The following is a 12,775-nucleotide window of genomic DNA, read 5'->3' on the forward strand; positions in this document are numbered from 1 at the left end:
TAATCAGTAAGGCAAAAACTCACGCAAAAGATTTCCCTAAATTACCCTCACTCCCGTAATAGATTTTTCACCTATCTCCGTGAGTAATGGATTTATTGATTTTTAGGAAATCTCATGGATTTATTGATTTTGGGAAATCTCATGTTTACCCAAACAGTGGAAATGTCTTCCCAAGTACCCAAACGGCTCTTATAGTAAATATTTATTTATTCTTTCTCTTCTAGTGTCCATCTCCTCATCTCTTCCTCTAATCCGTTTATGTCTCTCTCTAAAGTTATTTATGCAATTATTACAAATATGTTATAAAAATTATCAATAACTATCTTCATATTTTATGAACAAAATAATACTCATTATTATAATAATAGAAACACAAAAATTATAATTTTATAATTTTGATTTATTAAAATTAAAATTAAAATGATAACAATGTTAATCATAGTTTCATTTATTATAATTATATACAATTCATGCAATAAAAAATAATACTTATATTGGTGAATGCAAAAAAATGAAAAGATTATATATTCTTTCTCTTTTTTTGTTTTTTTAAATTTATCAAATTTTTATATATTTTTTCTTCTATTTTTAACCTTTAAATTTTTTATTATTATGATTTTGACTTTTTATGTCAACTTTTTTTAAAAAAAGCACCTCATCTGTATAATGAGAAACTCTTTCCCGATAACCCTATTTTACTATTCTCTCTCTCCTCTGCCATTAAGTCTTTTTTATGTGTAACGCTATATCTCTCTCTACATTCAAATTCATTCATTGATTCTCACAAATCCACTCTTCAGAATATACATGCAAATATATTCCTTGGATCATGTAAATTACTCATCTCTCAACGCCTTCTCCCATATGCATCACGCATTAAATGTATATTTAAGTTGTTTTTTATTTATTTAGAAACTTTCTATTCTCTTACTCATGTATTCTCTCCCTATTTAACCATCAATGACTCTCTCTTTCTTTGGCGGATTCTTTTTCTTTTTTTCTCTTGAGTACTCACATGCACACCTCTATATCTCTCAAACATTCACATCTTTCTTTCTTTCTTAACCCTCTCTATTTTTGAGTCATATGTCCCACCATATTAATAAGTCTCTCTCCCTATATGTCTCTCATGCCACGCATGTCAACTCATGCTCATTCTCTTTCTTCCTTTAATTATCCATATTTCCTAGTAACTCCCCCCTCACCAAGTTTTCTCTCCTTTCGTTCTCCTCCCCTATTCTCGAATGCCCATCCAACTCCTCCATCATCTCATTTCCTTTTAATCATCCATCTTTCGTAATAACTTCCCCCTCTATGTTTTTCTCTCTTCTCTCACCTCCCTCTATACTCTCAAGTAACTCATCTCTCTTTCTTTCATAACTCATATTTCCTAATAACTCATCGCCCCATGTTTTTCTCTTCTCTCTCCTGCCCATACTCTATAAGGTAACTCCTTTCCTAATAAAGCTCCTCCCCCATAACCTCAGTTACTCATCTCTCTCTCTTTCATAACTCCTATTAAGGATTTATAGTAAATATTTATTTATTCCCTCTCTCCTCCTTCCCCTCTCCTCATCTCTTCCTCCAATCAATTTGTCTCTCCCTCTCTCTAAAATTATTTATACAATTATTACAAATATGTTATAATAATTATCAATAACTATATTCATATTTATGAATAAATAATACTTATTATTGTAATAATAGAAACATAGAAATTATAATTTTAAGTTATTAAAATAAAAATTAAAATGCTAACAATGTTAATTATAGTTTCATTTATGATAATTATATATTATTCATACAATAAAAAATAATACTAATATTGGTGAATGCAAAAAAGGGAAAAGATTATATGTTCTTTCTTTGTTTTTGTTTTCTTAAAATAACTATATTCATATTTATGAATAAATAATACTCATTATTATAATAATAGAAACATAGAAATTATAATTTTATAATTTTAATTTATTAAAATAAAAATTCAAATGATAACAATGTTAATCATAGTTTCATTTATGATAATTATATATTATTCATACAATAAAAAACAATACTTATATTGGTGAATGCAAAAAAAAGGAAAGATTATATAGTCTTTCTCTGTTTTTGTTTTCTTAAATTTATCAAATTTTTATAATATTTTTGTCTCCTATTTTTAGCCTTTAAATTTTTTATCATTACGATTTTGATATTTTATTTCAATTTTTTGGAAACAAGCACCTCATCCATATGATGAGAAACTCTTTTTAGGTAACCCAATATTACTATTCTTTCTCTCCCCCTACCATATTAAGTCCTTTTTATGTGGAAGGCTACCTCATCTTCACTCTCTCTCTCTATTCAAATTCATTCCTTGATTCTCTCAAATCTTCTCTCCATAATATACATGCAAATCAATTCCTTGAATCATGCAAATTATGCATCTCTCAAAGCCTTTTCCCACATGTACCTCCTATTAAATGTAAATTTAAGTTGTTTTTTATTTATTTGGAGACTTTCTATTTTGGACACTTTCTATTTTATTTCTCATGTATTCTCTCCCTATTTAACCATCAATGGCTCTCTCGCTCTCTGGCCGATTCTCTCTCTCTTTTTCACTCGAGTGCTCAAATGCATAAGTCTCTCTCTTTGTCAAACATGCACGCATCTATTTCTTTCTTATGATAAACACTTTATATGGATATGATTTCTATATCTAATTTCTCATTTTTCACTCGCGGTACAAGCGATTATCTATTTTTCTCTAAGGTGATGATGTGTGTTCTCTAAATAGGTATGTTTATTTCTATTTATTTTGTTATTCTATTTATTTATTTTTGGTTATTGTTGATCTAACTTCATGGAGACATATACCATATTTTTTGAGTGCATATAACCAAAATGTGCATGTGGGTGGGATTTTTTTAAGGCTCTGGTTCCTTTTTTTAATGCTAGAAATTGTTGTTAATAGTTTTAATTCATTCTCAAATTCATGGTTTTTCATTCCTATTTGTTCATTCCTTTTACAATTTCTATTATAGGAGTGATATCATCTATTTGGGATGATGTGGTTTCAATGTTTGAAAGAGAGAGTTTGCAAAGAGAGACAATTTTGAGTAGAGACAAGGAGAGAGAGAAAGAGAAGAGAGAAGAGAGAGAGAAAAAATTAATTAATACATAATTTTAATAAAAAAATACTACTTGAGATATTATGATAATATATTAAACTAAAAAATAATATAAAATTAGAATTTATAGATAATATTATAAAATTATAAATTACAAACAATATTTTTATTTCATAATTGTTGAAATGTCATTAAGGTGTTCGTACTTCATAGATATAAGTATTGTTTATCTATCATCCATCCTATATTTTTAAATAGTTGAGCTATCTATTGTCTTTAAGTAATTGCTTATCCATTTATTGTCAAACTTTTTGTGTTATGGGGTTATGGTTTCAAGCTTGACAAGCTTAGTATCAGAAACATCAATGCAATCTCTCAAATATCTACAATAAATCAAGAGTTATTCATTTTAATCATCTAAAGAGCAAAGAAGTGGAAACGAGACTTTCCCATCACGATTTAGATATTGGTGATTAGTTGCATCATGGGTTTTTTTTTCTTTTTTGGAATAAATATTTTTTACCTTTACATGGTTTTCATAGTTTATCTCATAAAAAAAAGGGGCAAAACACCGTCTTGATTTGGATGGCTCATGTTCAAGACTAACCGATATATGAAATTATTCAAACAATGCAACTGATTTAATCATAGACAAAAACAACTTATATACTTCTATTAGAAATCATTTGAGCTTGTTACTTTTAAAATCAAAAGCAAATTTATTGAGGAAGAAAAATAAGTAATTTTCAAAATTTTCTAAATCAAAAGAAAATTTCTGATTTTCTTTATTCAATTCTGTTTTCTTTTTCTATTTCTTTCATTTTTTGTCTGTATTTCTTTATAATTTTGAAAATCTAAAATAAAATTGAAAAGAAAAAAAAAAAGAAAAATTTCCCTACCATTGTGATTAGTTTTAATTGCAATAGATACATGTTTATTATGAAAGTTTTCTTAATCAAAACCAAATTTTTTATTTTCTTTATTCATTATGTTTTCTTTTTCTATTTCTTTCATTTTCTATCTGTATTTATTTATAATTTTGAAGATCCAAAATAAAATTGAAAAGAAAAGGAAAAAGGAATAATTTCCCTACCATTATGATTAGTTTTGATTGCAACAGATATATGTTTATGGTGAGTTTATTATAAGTATCATGTGACATTTTTTTTTTTTTTTTTCATATTATATAATTTTATAATATTTACTTATAAGTAAATAACATATTTACTTATTTAATTAAAATTAGTTTTAATTATGTCTCTCTTTCTCTCTATAAGAGATCGTCATTTCAAAATATAATTTCACGAAAAGAATTATTTGTGTAATTAACAAGCAATTTCATGTCACATGATATATTAAGTGAGTGGAATACCCCTCTATTTTTGTCCGACTGTATTTTTTCTCTTCCTTACTAAATATCTCCTTACCTATAAGATTTTATTTTTTCTCTCCTTTATTTTTGTGTCATGTGTCCCATTTTTTCTCTTTCTTAATAAATCTCTCCCCCCACCCACGATTTTCTCTCTTCACTCTTTCTATATTACACATTTCTTTAAATATCTTTCCCCTATTTGTACCACTGTCCCATGTTTCCTCATTCATAATAAATCACCTCCCCCACCCTCCCCTACCCCCCACCCCCACCCCCACCCCCACCCTGTAAGATTTCATCTTCTCTCTCCCCCTATGTTTGTGTCATGTATCCTTTTTTTTTCTTCTTTACTAAATCTCCCGCTACACTATTTTCTTTCTTCTATCTTCTTATTACACATTTCTTTAACTATCTTTTCCTATTACACCTTTCTTTAACTCTTGTTTTGTGTCAAGTGTCCCATTTTTCATCTTTTCTAATAAATCAGCCCCTCACGATTTTTTATTTTTCTCTCCCTCCCTCTTACACCTTTATTTAAAAAATTTCTTACATCTTGCTAAATTATCTCTTATGTCTTTCTTATTTATATCATCTATTGTTACCTTCTCTACCATTTTTATTTTTCTCTCTCCCATTTTTATTTTTCTCTCTCCCTCTGTCCTAAAATCTCTTCCATTTGTTTTTCTAAAATCTATCATCTCTCATTTATTTATATCATCTACCGTTTCCTCTCTGCCATTTCTATCTCTATCTCTCTTTTTAATAAAATCTTGCTCTCATTTATTTTTTTAAAATCTCTCATCTCTCCTTTATTTATATCATCTGTTATTTCCTCTCTCAAGCGTTTCTCTCTATCTCTCTCTTTAATAAAACATCTTCCTGATTTATTTCTCTAAAATCTCTTTTCTCAAAGGTCTTTGTCTCAACCGTCTCTCTCTCTATCTATTTTTCTATCTTGCAGTAACTCGCAATAACATATAAGAAATAAACTCATTATTTCTCTCTCTACCACATTAGCTTATTTTTTATGTGTTACTCATTTTTATTTTCTTTAATTTGTACTACTTGTTGGGTTTATGTAGCCTTTAAAGGTCTTATGAGAGCTTGTATGAATATTTTATATAGTAAAACATAAACTCAATGGGAGTGTGGTCTTTTTGTGGACCATACTAAGCAAATGTTATTTGTTGATACTCGGACTAGGCTCGATGAGCTAGCCCAGCCGAGGTTTGGAAAAACCCAAGACACTTGGGCATAGGGATCTACCGAGAAGGATTCAGTGGGTTATCCCTTGATGAGGTCAGAGTATGCCTAGATGAGAGCCAAAGGATTGCGTGGTCCTTGCGTGTGATGAATATCCTTTAGAGATAAGGCTAAAACTTCATCGTTATATCATCATACGACATGTACATAGATAACCATTTTGAGATTTAGCAAAGAGGGTGAAGCGTATATATATGTGAGAGATTACCCTTTATACACCATAGAGTCATGATTGCATCATGGTTTGAAAGACCATGATTTTTGTCTCTAGCAGAGAGGGGAATGGGTGATGGGTGAGACATATCTATCAAAAAAAGAAAGAAAGAGGGGAATGGATAAGACATTTTAGAAAGGAGAGAGAGAGGAAAATCATGTGTATCTCTATAAAAACATTATAGGATTTGAGAGAGAGCTTTCATACATGGAGAGAGAGAGAGAGTGAGTGAGAGAGAGAGGGAGAGAGATACATGGAGCTATAGTTATAGAGGAGAGGGAGAGAGAGATTTTAGAAAAGAGGGAGAGAGATTTTTAGGAAAGAGGGAGGGAAAGAGATAGAAAAATAATAGAAAGTGAGAGAGAAATATGGGGGAGAGAGAGTGATAGTGGGATAAAAGAAATTATTGGAAAAATATCTAATATAAAATTAGAAATCATGTTTATTTTTTTTGATAGAGAGAGGGATAGAAAGATATGTGGAGAGAGAGAGAGAGGGGAAAATTTTGCAAAAAAAAGAAGAAAAAGACACAGGGCTCGAGAAGTAAAATTAAAAATCATGCTTATCTTTTAATAGAGAGAGGGAGAGAGATAGATGTGTTAAGTTAGGGGGGGAGGGGGGGGGGGGGGGGGGGGGGAGAATTTGGAAAAAAAAAAATGTCACATGGTGCAAGAATAGCGAGGGTATCCGTCTCACTTAATATATAATAACTAGTAATATACACGTGTGTTGCACGTGATATTTAATATTAATAACTGAAATATATTTATCATTTGAATTTTTTAATAAAACATGGTATATTAGAGAGTGAGAGAGAGAGAGAGAGAGAGAATTTAATGCATTTATCTTCACAATTGTATATTTTATTAATTATTAATAAATGTGATAGTAAAAATTATTTTTAATATAGTATTAATTAACACAGATCCATTTAACATACAATTAAAATAATGAAGATGACTTAAATAAATAATTTAAGTTAAATAAATAAAACTAATAAATAAATTTATGCAGGTTCTTACTAATGCTAATATCCAATATATTACTATCTATATCTAATATATTAGTCCCTTAACGCATACTCAGAAGCATTAACGTTTTTATAAACAAGGAAAAAGTTTATATAAGGTTGCTACCTTATAATGTAAAACTACGGATGCCCCTAAAAAATCCATCGATAAAGGTAGTTTTAATGAATAACCCTTTGATTGATCATCTCGACATCGAGATGTATGACTATGAAAAATAAAAATATTTTAAGTCTCAGAAATAGTGCATTTTACAGTATATTATCTACACCGTCCATTTTCAAGATTTTCATATGTTCATATATCTACTTGATTTGAGCCATTTTTTAAATTTAAAATTCTATAATTAGATATAAAAATAGATTTTGAGATAATCCCAAGAACCATTTATATCAAAATTATATACCATGATAAAATTTGAAGGTGCACCTTACCTCTACACCTACGGATGCAGCCGTATGCCAGAAGGACATAGTGCAAATATAAGAATCAAGAGGGACATAGTACAAATGAAAAATAGTAAGAAAATGTTAGAGGAGAAGAGATTATAATATATCATTTTTGAATAATTTTTAATAATTAAAAATTTATATTTTAAAAATAAAATATATTCAAGTATCTCAAAAAATAAAGAATTAAATTTTATATATGCTTAATCACATTAAAAAAAAAGTAGTATTATCATTAAAAAACTAATGTATGTTAAAATAGTCATAAAAAATTTTAAAATATAAAAAATATAGTTAAAATATGCAAAGGCAAAAATTGAGATAGAAACAAAATTATTATTTTATTTCATTTCTATTTTTAATATTAATATTAATAATATTATTATTATTATAATAAAAATAATATAAATACACTACTATTTTATCACTATATTCACATTTATAATAAAAATTAAAAAAGATAGTACTCTTTTATTACTATGTTCACATTTAAAATAAAAAATTAAAAGTATTCAAGAATCTAAATCTTGAGTTTTTTTTTTTATTCTAATTGAGTTTCAGGACCTATGAGAGAGAACAAACCACTTATTTCTATATATATAAAATTCATATTACAATTTGAAAAATATACTACATGGAGATAGAGACAAACATAGTACCTTCTACTTTGATCTTAAGAAAATATTTTCGAGCTAAAAACTCCTTGTGAGACATGAATAAAGAAATGAACTTGAGAGAGATATATATGGTGGGATGTGATAGACTTTTCTACTTTTTTTCTTAGAAAAATATTTTCGAGCTAAAAACTCCTTGTGAGAGATCAGTAAAGAAATGAACTTGAGAGAGAGATAAGCTGGGGTGTGATAGGATTTTGTGGTGGGGCTTGAAGGTTTATGGTGAGAGAGGATAGAAGAGGTTTTTCTTAAAAAGATATTTTGGGAGCGAGAGAATGAGAGAGATTTAAAGGAGAAACAGAGGAGTGAAATAAGAGAAATACTTTAGGAGAGATTTAAGATGGGAATTATCCCATAGAGACATTAATTGTAAATAATGGCGAGTAGTGAAAGGACTTTATGATAAAGCATAGTGTATATATTTTAAAAAAATTTCTTTATCCCTACACTGGCGAGATCATATACAATGTCCAATTATAATCAAACCACTCTTAAAATAAATAGACTTTAATATTTTATGGGAAGAGAAGTAAATATTTAAAAAGGTAAACTGTCGGAAATTACTTCAATTGAGCTTAGTACACCCCACGCTGAGTCTCCTCTTTCCGATGGTGCTCGAGATCTATGATCGGTATGTTGATGTCCCTACTATGGCAAAAATCCACTCAATGGCTTAATCTTCATAAAGATTTTTAGCTTGATTTTAGAAAGATGAGAGATGAATATGAAAAGAGAGGAAGAGATCTACTAGTAAGGGGTTACACGCCTTTGCCACCCACAAAGAATAAAGGTAGTGTGTGCCACCAAAACATAGTGCAACTTAGAGAGAGATAAAATTGGGGAATACATCCCCTATAGAAGAGAGGGGAATTTTGAGCAGGAATAGAGAATTGTTAAAGACAGAGAAGAGAATATATATCTCATTTTATGAGGGAACACCTCCTTTTATAAATTTTCTATGCCGTAGATTTTGCCTCAATTCGTAGGGTCAAATCTCAACTGTCGATCTAAAGAGACTTGTGGGGTAAGAGAGTTGACTCATCAATCTCTTTGATCCACTATCAACATTCAAAGAGATGAGCTAGATGCTTATCCTCCCTTGCCTAAATCTATTCCATAATGAAAGCTTATATTTTAATATATCAAATCCTTATTTATTTGATCAATCAATCTTGATTCAAAGAATTAATAAATATCTAAAATATTCAACCTTATCACATAAGTTGGCTATACCTAAAAAGATAAACCAACCAAGAGGATAAATATTATTCTCAAGAATGTTACGTGAATGATGGGAGGTACCGGTGGCCACGTGTGGGCCCCGCATAATCCACATCTTTTTAAATTTTGGGGTCCATATTTTATGGAGGTGCCAAATACTTTCAGAAAATATTTTATTTCATATTTAGAATTTTTAAATCTTATATTTTATTTAAATCAGTGAAAAATTAATTTCTCTTAATTTATAAATTCAGATGATAAAAATAAAATATACGAAGATTCACAAAAATTTAAATAAACATTCTAAAAATCATATAACATAAAATTAATTAAAATTAATTAATTTTGATGGGTATCGGATTCATTAGATTTAAGAAATTATCAATACATAGGAGCACTCCACCTTCAACTGCGAATCACGATCTGCCTAGCTTTCTCAAGCTGACTTAGTAGTTCCCATGACCCAGGGGTTTATGTTTGGACCACCAAAGCCAACCAATAGACTAGGGGATGCAATCCCATTTTATGGATTTCAGGTTCTCCCCTAGAGACAAAAATCATGATCCTCTAGACCATGAGTCAATCATGACTCTGTGGTGCATAGGGGTAATCTTTCGCACATGTACACGCTTCACCCTCATTGGTGAATCTCAAAACGGTTATTTATGTATATGTGATATAACGATGATGTTTTAGCCTTGTCTCTAAAGGATATTCATTACACACAAGGGTCACACAGTCCCTTGGCTCATCTAGGCCTACACTGACCTCATCAAGGGATAACCCACTAAACCCTTCTTGGTAGATCGCTATGCTCAGGTATCTTGGGTTTTTTCAAACCTCGGCTGTCCTAGCTCTTCCAGCCTAGTCCGAATATCAGTAAATAATATTTGCCTAGTAGGTCCACAAAAAGGCCACACTCACACTGAGTTTATGTTCCACTATATAAAATGCTCATACAAGCTCTCATAAGACCTTTAAAGGCCACATAAACCCAACAGTTATATGCCCTTTTCATGTCTTAATTACACCTCACAAAAGCAAATTTACTTACAAACCCCGTTTTTATACTTTGGAGCGCACCTTTTTTTGTGTGGGACCAAACATTTGCACTATCTAATTACAATTTATATGTGATATCTTATTGAACGAAATGCAAGTGATGTCTTATTTGAACGAAATGCTGCACATATATTGAACGAAATACTGCACATGTAAGGAGGTGCGAGTTAGTTCAAATGAAAGACTCAAATAGGGCAAGGGGTAGGTACTTATGGCCTTATTGAGAACATGACCCTTAATAGAACAAAATGGTGGACCAGGAGTCGTATAATCGACCCCAATTAAAAGGCTTTAATGATGATGATGATGATCATTTGGACAAAATGGTGTGTAAAGATTAATTTGTAATGCCTAATAAAATTGACCGTGTAAATGTCAAGACCCGCAAAACATTTGGTGTGATCCAAGGATAAAACACTTCTAATTATACTACACCAAACATGTGTGACCAATAATTTGGGATGCATTATAGTTGGTGGACCTGGATTTTCTACGGGCCCGAAGAGGTCTCGGGTTGGGGACCCGAGTTCGACAGAAACCCTCTCTCAAACAACTACACACAAAGCGTGCAGATAGGTACCAACAATGAGAGAATTTTAGTACGACGATTATGACGTTAATAACCAACATCGTCATCGGAATCATTGGACACGTCCGAGTAAGTTACCCTAGAAAGCCCTCCGACTGTCCTTGCAGTGCGGTTTGAATTTGACTCCCTCGCTTCACTGCACAATACTAAAATCACGCTTATCTATGGGTTTTGAGACTTGTCTCCAATTGGGTATGAGGGGTATGAGAGGTGGGATGGGTTAAGAGGTTCAAAGAGAGATAGAAGAGAAATATGGTGGAAAACAAAGGGAAACAAATAATTAAGAGGTTCAAAGAGAGATAGAAGAGAAATATGGTGGAAAACAAAGGGAAGCAAATAATTAAAAAGATGGAAAAATATTTTTAAAAAAAATAGATGATGAAAAATGGGCAGTCTTTCGACGTCACCTCTCCCAAGAGGTTTTTCCGAATGACAAAGGAAAGGTATTCAATTTATGATCGAAGTACCCAGAAGGATTCAAGAGAATGGAGTCTTGAGGGTTGATGCGAATTGTTTCCAAAGAGCCCTTATGCATGGTATCAAATGATAATGATAAATAATTTTATGCACGCATGAGTGATGAGTTTTTATGAATGGTATGAGTAATTCAAATGAGATGATGGTTTATAAATGTGTGTTAAAAACAAATTATAATTAAGAAGAAAAATAAAGCAAGATTTTTTAAAAAAAGATAGAGAGAAAGAGACGAATAGAACAAAAAGAAGCCTATCAAACTTTAGACATCTTTCCGACATCCTATCTCTAAGGAGGTATCCAAACCGAGAACGTCGGAAAGGTACCTAGGCTTCAACCAAAGTCTAGAGTACCCTGGAGGATTCTAGGAGTCAACAGTCCAAAGGAACAAGCCCAAGAGAATATGACCCTGAAGAGCCTCGCAAGGTCAAGCCTTAGAAAAGTGTACAAAACATGAGACGAATTGATAAAAGAGAAAGGAGAATAGAAACAGAGGGAAAGAGAGAGATGTATGAATGGAAATGAGTGATAAGAAATCACTGAAAGCAAATAGAAATCTTAGAGAGGTCAAAATGAAATAGAAAGGATGCAAATGCATGGTAAAAGAGAAAGGGAAAATAAATTAATTTTTTTTTATAATATCTAATAAAAAATAAAAAGAGGAGTAAGGACATGAAAAAGAGGGAAAAATAAGTAAAAATTGAGAGATAGAGACGAGATGGAGAGAAAAAAAAGGAGATTGAGATAAGGATGGGTAGGCATAAAGATGAGAGGGAGAGAGAAATTTGGAGAGCGAGGTTAGGGAAAGAGAAATGCGTGCAGTGTAGAGACGTTAGGGAAAGAGAGGGAAGGAGATAAGGATTGGGAGATAGAAAAAAAGAGATGGGAGAGAGAGGAAATAGATATGGAGTGACAAGTGGGAGGAAGAGGGAGAATATTGGGGTAGAGAGAGAGAGATTGAGACAAAGAGAGTTTCGTGAGGGAGATTTGGGTGAAAGAGCATCCCTGTGAGGGGAGAGACCCGTGGCCGTGAGGGGAGAGATAGAAGCGTGATGAGAGAGAAAAGAGGACACTGCTTCCTTGAGATTGACAGTGGCAGAGGGAGTAAAATTTAGAGAGAGAGAGAGTGGTGGAGATGTGCGTGAGAGAGAGTATAAGATTTGGAGAAAGAGAGAGAGTGGCGGAAGAGATTAGCGGGGAGGAGAGAGAGATTTGGGACACAGCGTGACTGTGAGGAGAGAGAGAAGGGGAGATTTTGAGGACAGCTGTGTGACTATGAGGAGAGAGAAAAGGGGAGAGAGAAAAAGAGAGATTTGGGA

The sequence above is a fragment of the Amborella trichopoda genome, chromosome 13 (assembly GCF_054954075.1).
Source record: "Amborella trichopoda isolate Santa Cruz 75 chromosome 13, AtrichopodaSantaCruz75HAP2 v2.0, whole genome shotgun sequence".
NCBI lineage: Eukaryota > Viridiplantae > Streptophyta > Magnoliopsida > Amborellales > Amborellaceae > Amborella > Amborella trichopoda.